This window comes from Carassius gibelio, chromosome A6 (genome assembly GCF_023724105.1).
Source record: "Carassius gibelio isolate Cgi1373 ecotype wild population from Czech Republic chromosome A6, carGib1.2-hapl.c, whole genome shotgun sequence".
Classification (NCBI taxonomy): domain Eukaryota; kingdom Metazoa; phylum Chordata; class Actinopteri; order Cypriniformes; family Cyprinidae; genus Carassius; species Carassius gibelio.
The window spans coordinates 2,552,265-2,565,828 of NC_068376.1; the positions used below are offsets into that span (position 1 = coordinate 2,552,265).

At 38.5% G+C, this 13,564-nt stretch overlaps 1 protein-coding gene across 6 annotated transcripts in view; it reads right to left on the reverse strand.

Moving 5' to 3' along the window:
• Positions 1 to 12,665, reverse strand: part of LOC128015253 (receptor-type tyrosine-protein phosphatase F) — a 190,640-nt gene extending 177,975 nt beyond the window's left edge. For 3 of the 6 annotated variants that reach the window (XM_052598936.1, XM_052598938.1, XM_052598937.1), the window contains exon 1: positions 12,346 to 12,664. The gene's annotated coding sequence lies outside the window, so the exon portion shown is untranslated. Of the gene's footprint in view, positions 1 to 12,345 lie in introns of all 6 variants that reach the window. The other 3 variants (XM_052598935.1, XM_052598934.1, XM_052598939.1) reach the window with 2 other exon arrangements.
• Positions 12,666 to 13,564: the final 899 nt, after the last annotated feature.

Sequence of the window (13,564 nt, forward strand, 5' to 3'; positions counted from 1 at the left end):
TGGCGCCCTGGGGACGGGGATGTCGCTTGGGAGGGGGAATGTGACGAGTCAGCTGCCTCCTCCCTGATTGTCACCGGCACCCCGTCCTAAATCGCCGCCCTTCACCAGGCTCCCGACTGGAGTGGGTGTGTGAGAGGAGGGGCGCTGGACGAGTCAGGGCTGGCGGCGTGTGATGGGGCACACCTGAAGGAAGTGGAGCCTCATTACCGCCGCTGTTTAAAAGCCCAACGCGCCTCTCCTCAGGAGACCGGTCTCTTCCCCGTGCATGCACACTGGTGTCCTCGTGGGTCCAGGAAGGGTGCGTTGAGGGACTCCCGCGCCACCAAGACGTGAGCTGCCGGACCCGCGATCCGGATGGGAACCGCACCCGTATACACGGCCGACGGGCCAGGATGCCGGGCCGTCCATCCCCTACCAGCGCCGCGGCCGACGAGAGAGATGTGGCCGCTAGATGAAGCCGCCGCCCCTCGCGCCCCGGACCAAGGAGGGGAGCGCGTGCGGCCGCCGGACTCCGCCCCTTACCTGGACCCTTCCTCGATGAACACTGCCCGACCTACACATACCCCGCAGCACGACGAGGACACCAGATTCCCTGTTATTTTGGACACTTCCCCCCCTTTGGCCACTTTTATCCCCTTTGTTTTATGATTTCTGTTAATAAAAGCCTCTCCGAGGCCTGACGCCACGCCCACTGTGTCTGTCTTGTGCTCCTCACGTGACAATATAATACAGGCTAGGTCTGTCATACAACAAGTCTTGAACACAACTGTGAATCCTATATTTCAAGAAATAAAAATCCCAGAGAACTGTGGAACATTGGCGACTATCAGCAAACGCAAAGGATACACATTATAAGACATTTCAAGGTCAACAAGGATACAAATACAAACACACAATTGAGGTTAAAGTCGATGTGTGAAAGGATTCTCCTCAAAACACAGCACAGTCCTGAGTGTTTTCTCTCTGATGATAGGATTTGTTCCGCAATGTGAGGTAAATAATGAATACAAAGGTTCAGTCAGCCAGTAAACAGGATCATCGTGTCCATGTCTAAAGTGAGGTAAATGTTTCCCACCACTTGAGACATGCAGTAAAGTGGTGAAGAAATCTGATCCTGTCCAGCTGTGCAGGAGATCGATCATGTACATTGATCAAAGTTTCTACGCATTAACAAGAATAGACATAGAGAGACAGAGAAGCACCAGAGATCAGATTTGATGTTTTCATTGACAACTCATTGAACGCTGCCACCAAGCATTGCAGCATGTAAAGTTCAAATGTTAATTGTTCTCCATGGTGCATGAAACAAATGTGCTGCAAAAACCACAAAACGGCATCAAAACAGCAGGAGCATGCAATTTATTTTCTAGAAAGCTCATTTTTTTACTTCAAAGTTCAACTTTGAGGATTTGAACTCCATCCCATGTTATTTTTAAGGTCTTCTAGCAAATGTTCTTGTTTTTTATCTTTAACGAAGCTCTTGACAAAACGTAAGATAAGAAAACAAAACAGTCGTTCATCCTTGTCCTTGGTTTGTTAAAACAACGCTTCCCGCTGGCTGCTTGCAAACAAAATCTCTCTCGTCATAAATTTACAGAGGCTTTTTCCTTCTTCATGTCTCCCAGAATTTATGTCTGAAATAAACTTGAACTGTGGCCATGAAAATGCTCATATCCCTCTGGTAACACGACTAACTATTTGCAGCATCACGGCCAATAAATCACATGCCGTACGGGCTGTCCTGGCCGGAGCGTTTTCAGACCCATTTACTCCTGATAATGCCTGCAGTTGACCGGGTCTCGGCGGGGAGGCAGGCAGGTGAGCTCATGAATCATTCACTTCTTTTATCAATGCTCACCTGCGGGGCAGGTTTAGGGTTCTGCAGAACATGAGGGGATAAAGGGGTTGAGGAGAGGGAGAAATCCCATTTGCTCAGTGCCCACACGCTCACATTAATTAAAACTTAACCAGGCTAAGAGCATGGTGGGATTTGCTCATTAAATAGCACGGATTTCTTCTTGAACCCATCCTGCTTTAATCTGTCCATCATGAGTGTTTACATGCACAAAAACATGCTGATAACTATCAACATCTACTCATTCTGTAAACCAGATAATGCAATAAAAAGTGCTAGCGTGAGACTTGAAAAGATCTATTACTGCTTTCTATTCGATTTTGACATCAACAAATAAAAAGATACAAACACAATACACACATCAAACATCATTATGGCATAAGATTATGCCTTTGACAGTTTAATGCATCTATTTGTTTGCTACACAGCTCTTTACCCAGAAATATTACATTTTATAAAAGAACTACCAAACAAACTTTTGTTAAAAAAAAAAAGGAAGCAGAAATGTAAAAATAATATATTCTTTAAAGCCTGTGGTTGTGGTTGATTACTGTCTACTTCCTTATCACATCTATTTGTGTAAGATGCTCTTTATCCAGAAATATGCATTTTTCTTTTAGAAAAATAACTTACATTTCTTTTTAATTAATTCAATTAATTATGAAAAAAATAATAATAATAACAGGACAGCTTTTTAAAAATTCTGGGGGTTTACTTCACAGTTAACATGTTTATTGGAAAGTATAGAAAGCTACTGTAAGCACTGAAAATTGATGATTTAAGATGATCACATCTAAATAAACTATGACTTCATTAGTCCCCGTGCTTCACAGATAGCCTTGGGCACTTCAGACTCAAGCACAAAAAGCTTTCCTGCTGACAGATATGATGGAATATTTTATTAACCAGCGGTGGCTTGATATATATACACTCTTGAGTTTCAATCCCCAGAGCGTGTCAAGGCCAGAGATGGACCACTTTGTCCTGTGGCCTATTATAGCAGTCACAATCTAACACCTATCTATCCACCATCTGGGAGAGGCTTCATAAAACTCCCATAAAAAGACAGAGTGGCTGGTCACTTGCAGATCGCCTTCAAAGGACACGGCTCATAAAGCACACACGCTCACACACACGTGTAGTCACGAATCAAATATGAACAGTCAGAACATCAAACCTGAGTTGTATTGTGGTCCATCCTAATTTGAGACATGTCAGAGCCTTTGAAACTCAACTGATGGATTAATGACCGTAATGAAAGTCATCCGACACTCATTCGGTCTCAGACAATCTGATCAACAAATGTAGGATTAAAGATAAAAAGAAGTCCATCTGCAATCTAAGTCCATCTCCCTCGAAGAGAAGCGCTGTTAGGGAACTGTCAACACAGACATGTGACATTGGTGTGTTTTATAATGCAAACAAACCTGAATACTCGTGATAATTCATGGATACAAGAGAGCAAGCGTCGTTTTCACTGTAAGCGGCCTTATATCTGTTATCTGTATGTTCACATAACTGTAAATAGGATTTTCCAAGCACCTAACAAACGCATTAATCATTGGTCTGTATGTGTGGTAATGCAGTTAAATATGTATGTGTGTATAACGCAGCTGAAATATAAAGTGTTCATTCTATTTCAAGTAAAAAATAAAAATTCTACATGGTTTTAGTTTCAGTTTCAGTCTTAGTAAACTATAATAATCCTTTATAGTTAACTAAAGTCTACTTAAGTATTTAATTGCATTTTATTATATGCATCGAGCACTATGTTTTCCTGCTGCTCACAACAGCAAATCAAAACATACCACCATATCATATAATTATGGGTTATTACTGTAAATATTCATAATACAATTTGAATCTGATACATACAACAGGATGCTTTTTGTTTTACCAAAAGCCCACATATCCGCTCAGCTTTTACAAAAGTTGACTCCATTATGTGTTGCCGGAAAGCTTTAATCAGCACATGTCAGTGTAATAGCAGCTCTCATCATCCAGAGACCAAAGTAAAATTATTCTTCCTGTTGAACCAGGATTACACTCAGCTAGAAGCCAGCGCTGAGGATGCGATGGGTCAAATCTCTGGAGAATAACTGCTAGAAAAGCAAAACATTTGCTGTACTGTCAAAACCGTTATATTTTTTCTATATTACTGAATTTATCTTGTGAATAAACAAGATATCAATTTTATCTGCGGTGTAAATTATTAGTTGAAGAGTTCAATTCCAAAACACTCTACACTTATTTCCTCTACAGACCTTCATAGTACCCATCTGTCTTGTTAAATTATCAGACTTCATTTATTTATATATATATATATATATATATATATATATATATATATATATATATATATATATATACAGTATATATATATATATATATATATATTTATATATTATGTGTTCAAAGAATATACACACTTATATGCACTACATATACATTTTATTTGTACATTTACAAGTGATTTTATTGTCTAATTGCCTTAGGGACGACCACGCAAATTGTCTAATTAAATAAAAAAAGACATGCCACGTTTAAGAATAAAAACAGCATCAGAGGATCTAGGCTATACATGTAAATAATCAAATTAGGAGAGGAAATATTTCTCAAGCAGGGACATACTTTTTTAACAACTTGCTTACCATCAACTAGAAGAAGAAAAAAAGAAATGATGCCTTCACTATTGTACCAACAGCATTGTTAGCACACCTGCCGTTAGTCTAAAAGATCATTTTACCGGTTCTCTCTACTGCACATGCACTGAAAAATTGTGAAAATGTAAGAGAGAATGTAGGGAAAGTGTTCTTCATTAAAGGGAACAGCAGAGGGGATATACGTCTGCTGAGGCATTGTTGGAGATGTTCGGTAGAGCCTGACAGAAGAGTATTTTTCACCAGTCAGTCTTTCTCATGACAACAAATGATATGTAGAGCGTGAGCAGATCTCACGATGCAGACAGAAAAAAACACATTTCTTTGCCTATACCGCTTCTACAAAGAAATCCACAATACTAAAAACAGACGGATGAAATAAAACTGTATCAACACCATTTTGTCATCTTCATGCCATGTTTTAATAAACCCTGCAGGACATGATTTGTAAGTTTTACCTCAATGAAGGGTTGCTGTTTGGATGGTTAAGTCATGACAGAAAGAACAAAGTATCACGCCCCTACATGAGATGAGCGTACTGACTTCAGAAGAGTGAATCGTTCAATGAATCATACAGCTGAAGTATTGCACATACTTCATGCATGTCAAAAACTAGATCCTATCCACTGTGTTTTAACATTCTGTTTTAACCAACATCATATATTATGTTCAAAGAACCACATCAAAATGTTCACCTTTGTTCACAAGTGTCGGTGGAAACCAAATGAATAAATTATTAGCAACAATAACACTACAGTATTCATATTCTTAAAGGTTATTTCAAGTATTATTATATGATAATCGAGCCTTATTTAATGATAGAAGCTTAGTCATTAGAATTAAAACTTGGCCAAAAAGTATGCATGCATATTAGGGGGAAAACTAACTAATAATTATAATATTTTGACAGGAAACTGCATCAACGTCATCAATGAATATTGTTTAGAGCGTAAATTCTGCATGGTATGTAAGACTCTCTCTCTCTCTCTCTCTCTCTCTCTCTCTTTCGTTGTGTGTGTGTGTGTGTGTGTGTGTGTGTGTGTGTGTGTGTGTGTGTGTGTGTGTGTGTGTGAGAGAGAGAAAAAGAGCTCTCGGCAAAGTGGCAGTGAATTGTGCGCCTTCACACTAGAGTTTACTGTACGACAAATACAGGTGCGCTGTTTTAGCCAATGGCTAATGTTAGACATCACTTATTTTCGGGCTGGTTCGAATACCATTTTTTGAGTTTCGAAGCTTCATAGTAATCAACACCGAACATTGGAAGCTTCGGAGAGAGGGGACTGAACGTATTCTTCTCTCTAATAAAGACAGGAATATCTGTGTCTGTCTGTCTATTTGCATTTATATTATGTCGATAACCATTCATCCAATCGATTTCATGCGTGGCAGGTGTGTTGCTGCGGACCCAAGGGAGTGCAATGTTACATTTTGTTTGTTTTATATTGAATGCAATGAAGCTGTTTACTTGGCTATTTAATCAAATAGCGTGCTTCCGCTTAGCTAGCCATGGAGAAACTTGTAGCCATGCAACAGAGTGGTGACGTCAAGCACATGCACTCTAACAGCACGGCTAAGCTCAGTTGTCTAACCGTGCCGAGAATTATTTAATTCAATTCATGGGGAAGTCGTGTCCTAGTGTATGGAGAGTTTGTCTCCTAACCCTAGGGTTGTTGGTTCAGGTCTCGAGCCGGCAATACCACGACTTAGGTGCTCTTGAGCAAGGCACTTAACCCCCAGCTGCTCCCTGGGCGCCGCAGCATAAATGGCTGCCCACTGCTCCGGGTGTGTGTTCACAGTGTGTGTGCACTTCGGATGGGTTAAATGCAGAGCACGTATTCTAAGTATGGGTCACCGTACTTTCACACTTTAATTTCGTGCCGTGCCATACCAGGATCATATGGAAATACAACTGTAATCGTACCTGACAGTACTTAGAACTATTCGCCCTGGTAGTAAAAAAAAATAATAATTATATTCAAGCACGAATGAAGACCGTTTCGCGGGGGATATGAGGTGTTCAAAAAACAAAAAAGAAAAAACACACACACACAAAAAGATTATTCGATTCTCAAAATTTTCAATCGAATGCCAACCCACTAAACGAATATTCAAATAATCTAATATTCTGGTCCAGCCCAGATTTGTTCACACAGATGGAAGATGTAGTCACATATGCAAGTGATGTACTTGCATTGTAGAATGTTGATGAATCCTAAACAGTTGTTTTTGTTCTTAAAGACTTCTTAATGCTCCTCACATAGATGCATATTTAGGTCCTTCACAGTCTTTAATAGATGCACAGACAAGGGTGAGAAAGAGACAACTTCATCACAGGCCGCCCTAATAGCTAATAAATAAGTCTGTTCTGCATGAAAGTGATAAATGCAAAAAGTGTTTGTGTCGTTTGGCTCATTGCTTTCCTTTCTGTTACTTCAGATTTCTCATTTACCTCTTTTGCAAGTAATTTTCACCTGCCTGTTTTGATAAATAGCTGAATATCAAGCCTTTTCAGAAAAGAAAAAAACATCACAATTTGTCATGAAAATTAAATACTGAACAAAACAGCTTTGCAAACTATATTTCCATTCAACCGTATTCAAATGTACTGAACTTGAGAATCTGCACATACGCAGTAGTGTTCATTTTGTTAACAAAAACTATGATGAAAATTGTTCGAAGACAAGCTTTTTTCCCAGGACTTTAACGAGACGATACAAGATGACAATAAGGTCAATAAATGATAACTGTGACAACTATCAACATGCAATATCGTTAATGATAAAAGCTGACACTAAAATGTATTTACAAAAATATAAACTATACAAAAATTTATTTTTATTTTCGTCGATTTGTCGCCAGATATTAAGAGTTCAAATGATGATGAGATGATCAGCTTAAATGAAAGTGTCATTCAGCCAGATTTTGACTATTTTGCCTGCAACTGTGCAATCTTTGTGCTTTTAGCAGTTTTCATAATGTAGACAGAGTACATATGGCCAGCTGTTAGGTGCTGTGCAAGTTAACTCCTCCCTCACTTCATTCACAAAAACTTAGGCCAGGTTTTGGCTACAGTTCAGTTAGGACATTTAAGTATCTCTTATAAATGTTCCTTAGAAAAAAAAAAACATTACCGGTGTGCATCTCGAGAAAAAACAATGGCACTGATATATTTTAAAACATGTCAGTGCAAGTTTATTTCATTTAAAACAGCGCAGACATGCATTAAAGTCTGGCATTGGGCTTAAGACTTGTTTGTGAAGCAGGGGTTTAGTTGACTAAAACTTGACTGAACAAAAACAGGACAAAACATGACTAAACATGATAATAAAAGTACATTTGACACAGGATTAAGACTAAGACTAATTTAAAATACTAAGACTATTTTGATGACAACATTAACACTATTACGCAGAGCAAATGTGTTCTTAAAAATAGTACGGTACACAAATATTACGTCTTATGAGTCTGCAGATAACCTAATAAATGGTAACTGGGGATTCAAGGCATGCTTTACTCTTAAAAACCAATTAAAATTAATCTGTAGACTTCACAAACATCTATTTTGCTAAATAATTTTAAAGCTTTAATTAATCATGTAAATTCAATTAAACAAGTCTATTTGTCCACACAGACCTATTAAAGTCACATTTACAACCACTGCAGGCATTAAAGCAAAACACATTTCAAGTCTTGTTAACTATTATGTTTGTCAGTAAAAATTATACAAAAAAAAAAACTGATAAAACTTTTTTTTTTATCTCAGATTCCAGTGTTTCAAGATTCAAGATGGATTGAGAAAGCTTATTACTCACAGCTTGCTGGTGTCCAAAGTTACAGAGCTGTGTTAAATTAAAACCAGTTTGTTTACTGTGTATAATTTTCTGATGTGTTTTAGTACTGGCCTCTAGGCCGCTTGCCAAACTGTCTGTATGTTTTGTGTTATTGTTAATTGTGACAACCGCAAGCAATCTATCATTTTTTTTTTCCTTTTAGTTGAGTGAACTGCTAGAAATTCCCCAGCAGTCACTTAAATCGTGCTGTAATACAATCCAGCAATACATGGGTCAGAGTTTAAAATGTTAAAAGCAGGACTTTAACAAAGACAAAAACAGTTCTGGTTTATGTGTTAAATGTCTTCAGAGAAAATCTGACGCTTGTAATAATTCTCAATAACTACATCTACAGTACAGCACCCAAATAACCTGTTTATAGAAGAATTGATGGTTCAGTTGGACTGAAAAGCCTTCATCTAATTGAGCTCAATCGAAATTACATTTGATCAGATTGAAAGGGGTACAGTAAACCTGAGACAATAAACAGGACAAAAAAATAATTCTCATTCATCAGTTTCAAAATTATCTTGTGCACATGATACAAACATTTACATACACTTCACATCACACCAACATGGGTATTTATTTATTTATTTATTTCAAACTGGTTAGATGAATCTAAATTTCTACTAAGTATTTGCTAAAATGCTCTTCTAACAATTGTCAGGTGTCAACTCCATTTGGTGGTATTATTGTGATTCTTCCTCCAGTTTTGATGCAAAAAAAAAAAAAGTACATGTGGAGTAGTATATGTAATGCACATGAAAACGAATAGGATTGAAGCATTTAGAGTTCATATAAACAAGTCTCAGAATCTGAAATCAGATTGAATTCATTCCGCCTGAAGAAAATGAGTGCATGTAAACTTAACTAATGGCTCAATTACAGTAATGTTGCTGCTTCGCTAATATACTGTGAAACAGGCCTAGGATATGAATGGCCCATATACTGTATTACAGACCAGATTGCTGTCCTCTGATTGTTTTGTAGCAGCTTGTGACTATTGTGCCTGTCTATAAGTCCTGCTGATTGAGTCTGGCCCTTGATCTATGCTGGGATGAAACAAAAGAACTCCCTTCCAGACTCTGGTCGAACAACAAACAAAAGCACGGGTAATTGAAAACCCTGGCCACTCTGTTATAGTCTACTGGTGGGAATGAAATGTGAGCGCCACAACTGGTCTGCAGATCGGTCAATCCACACGCTACAGTATACAAAGCACCAAGGGTCTTCTAGCCTTTCCCTATGAACCGTTATTGCATATGCAGTTTACAGCTTATAACATGTGATGCACAAACCGGTTCTACAGAGCGTGAGATGTGTAAGCCAGTGAACGCATCACTCACGTTTTCAATCTGCACAAACACTGACCTCACGATATTTCATCCAAGTCGTATTTCAGACACCTTCGTTACTAGAGAGATAGATGTTCAATGCGTAGCTGCACTTGCCATTACTGTGAGGGGCTTTACCTGCTGCATCACCCTGTCATGGCATGGAGAAACTGTGGTACATCATAAAATAAAGGTGGGGGGAAACTACCTCTCTCCACATATGTTTACACTCCCACTCATTACTGAAATTACACATCATTTATCAGCACGGAGAGCCTGAATGAGCATGGATAGAGCTGCTAAGAGAGAGAGAGCAAGAGAGAAATGCTGTTTGGATAGAGTAAAAGAGCAGCTCTCCAACATCTAATTAGCTGAAGCTGTGTTTTTCCTGCATTTGCTGTGGCCTGCACATCTCCACCCATAATTGGAAATCATCAGCTTAGGCCATAGGTTCAAAACGGATACAGATGTCCAGGCTTGGTGTGCATCAACAATAAACACTGATACTGAAAGGGAATCCAACATTTAAGAGACAAATTCACTTACTTCCCAAATTCATTTAGGAGAAGGCCTTTTTAGTCCCCAAAAATAAAATAAAATCAAGGTTGGATTGGGAAAACAAGTTTACTTTTTTATTAAAAATGTACTGTAAGGTAATTTATAAATATGATTCATGTGGTGACATTTAAATGCACTGGTTTATTATGACTCAGTTACTGTGACTGCATTTTGGATACATCATCAAAGGCCAGTTTTAGGGGTCAAGTCTGGAAGAAATAGCTTGTAACAACTGCACAGTTTTATCTTTCACATAACAGAAAGGCATTTAATTCAGCAATTAAATGGCAGATTTGAAATGGATGAGACAACCTCCCCTCTTTTTTTTAAAGGAACACCCCACTCAAAACTTCTTCTACTAAACAAACTAGCTGAGGACTATTTTTAGGCACTGCTTAATATAACTGTGCCTAGTGCACCCATGTTAAAGCAGCAAAGTTATAATTATTACGCCAGAATTAGAGTATAGTTTCTAGCCATATCAGCCGAGAAAATCTCAACTTTTCATTTTCCGTTGGTTTTAGTACACGGTGTAACTACAGAAGAGTCAAGTTTTAATTTGGAAAAACATAGAAACTCTTTGGTCATTTTTGAGCGAGTTGCTAACAGCCTATTCAGATTCAATGATCTATGCTAAGCTAAAAGTGCTACCGCCAGACAGAGATTGGCTGAATGGATTTAAAAACGGTAAAACTCAACTGTTTAACCCTAGGAGAGTTGGAAAATGAGCCTATTTTCATAAAAGTGGAGTGTTCCTTTAATGGCTTTTGTATGTGTACAGTGTTATGGTGTTAGAGCCAAAACCTCAAGCCAAAAACACTGGAGAAACATCTGCAGATCAGGAGAGAAAAAAGCTTTGGATAGCAGCATTTCTGCATCTCTCTCTCTCTCTCTCTTTAAAGTATTTACAAGAATAAATCTACACACACACACACACATATAAACCTTCAGCTATTTATTATATATATATATATATAGACAAATGTTTGGCAATAAAAAAAGCATAGGATATCAAAAGTGTACTGCTACTACGTATTTAAAATAAGGAAGCATATTTTACTTATCTGAATAACACTGATAAAAAGAAAAGAAAAAAGAAAATAAATCTCTGAATATGAGAAAATAATAAATGTAATAGTTGCAAACCTAACCCTCCATCGTGATCATTTCTTTACAGCCCAAACCGGGGTTTGAAGTTGAATGCAGATAATTAGTCATGTCGTCTTTTGATGTGGTGGCTTCTCCAGTGTCGATTTACACAGGTTTGTTTTACAGTAGGCTAAATCTCGCAGCAGATTGGGGATGTGCCTCCCAATTATTAATCCACTGGAATTAGCATTAACAGAACGACCGTACTCTGAAAACGATCTGTCTTTGACAGGAAAATGTAATTTGCGAACTGAACAGAAGATGCGATCTGAGACGGAGAGATGGAGCGCGCGGACCAGCCCATGACTCAGTGCTGCAGCCTTCCGTTTCCTCCAGTTTCTCTCATCCAGACTCCCAATCTGACAGCTCATCACATAACCAACAAGCCATGACAACACTTCACATTACCGTGTGTCCACGTTTAACATTTTGCACTTTCATATAATTATCTATAATGGCAATACGAATTAGTGTGTGCAGTCCATCAGAATAACCACACGCACTTCATTTGTGTTACGTGCTTGACACAGCATTAACATTCGCGTTTTATGATAGGTCACAGTTACGTCTCCGAACTGATTTTTTTTTATTTTTAAATAACAGATATATCTAAATCTTAAAGTTGAAGATCTGACAAGTGTCACATGATGCTGATACGCGACCAAGAGACGAGCTCAATTATATATAGAACCAGCAACTGACAAGCAAACATATGTATTAATAAAATATGCTAATCAAATATTAATCGAATAATATATTTAAATAAAACAGGAAGAAATAAAGAGAGAGAGAGAGAGAGAGAGAGAGAGAGAGAGAGAGTAAAAATAACAGCCAAATTAGCTTCCAATGAATGTCAATCAAGTGAAAGGTCGAACAACAACTGTGCTTTCCAAATAAAATAAAACAACACCAAAACACATCTGAACTGTAACAGGAATGTTAACAACTCAACTTACTCTTCAGCGCCTCATTGGTTAGCGTCGTTTCTATATTTTCTTTGGTCGTTGGCATCAGCTGAGACTATTTTTCTCCTCAGAAGTGAAACGGGATAAAATACTCCTCAAATCAGCAGCTCCTGACTCAAATCCCGATATTTCTTCTTCACAGACACCTTGCGCGCACACACAGAATAAAATTCAAGTATAATATATCCTTCAAGAACGTGTTGTGCCTGAAAAGGTCCGTTTTCATAGAATAACAATAAGAGTATTTTCGGCACCGACTCTCTCCTCCTCGCGCGCTGTGTGCGGACAGGTTGCGCGCTCGCCTCACGAGCTCTGGATCTGCGCTCAGTCTGCCGCGCGCCCACAAACACACACGCACGCGCGAACTGGAGCGCTTCATTTTCCACACCGGACACCGGAAGCGTCCTGTATACGTGTGTGTGGGTGTATTTCATGTTATAGTAGGCTACACTGTTTTCTAGGGCATCCCGAGGTACTGTGTCAACATTGCCACCTTGAAAAAAGAGAGCCATGTCGAGACAAACTGCTTTGTGCGCTGTATTTTGCTGCTATGCCCTCATTTTAAGAAACAAACATAAGAGTCCTCACTAACATTATTTCCCCAGTGTTGGCTAAGCTTTTTTTGTTGTTGTTGTTCTTTGTGTGGCTTTCTGGCACGTAAAGCTTGATGTTTTGGCTTCTGTTGGGATTATTTTCGTTGGTGGAGATGAAAAACATGGAAAAGTGTATTTGCCACACTTTTTCCAGCCAGACTTCCCGCTGAGGTTTCTTGATACAGCACTCTGGGAACAGCCTATTCGATCAGAAATTTCTTTCTGTGTCTTACCCTCTCGCTTGAGGGTGTCAATGATGGCCTTCTGGACAGCAGTCAGGTTTTGAGTAATGAACCAGGCTGGGAGTTTTTAAAAGCCTCAGGAATCTTTTGCAGGTGTTTAGTGTTAATTAGTTGATTCAGATGATTCGGTTAATAGCTCATTTAGAGAACCTTTTCATGATATGGTAATTTTTTGAGATAGGAACTTTGGGTTTTCATGAGCTGTATTCCAAAATCATCAGTATTAAAACAATAAAAGTCCTGAAATATTTCAGTTGGTGTGCAATGAATCTAAAATATATGAAAGTTACATTTTTATCATTACATTATGGAAAATAATGAACTTTATTACAATATACACATTTTTTGAGAAGGACCTGTATATCCATCTTTAAA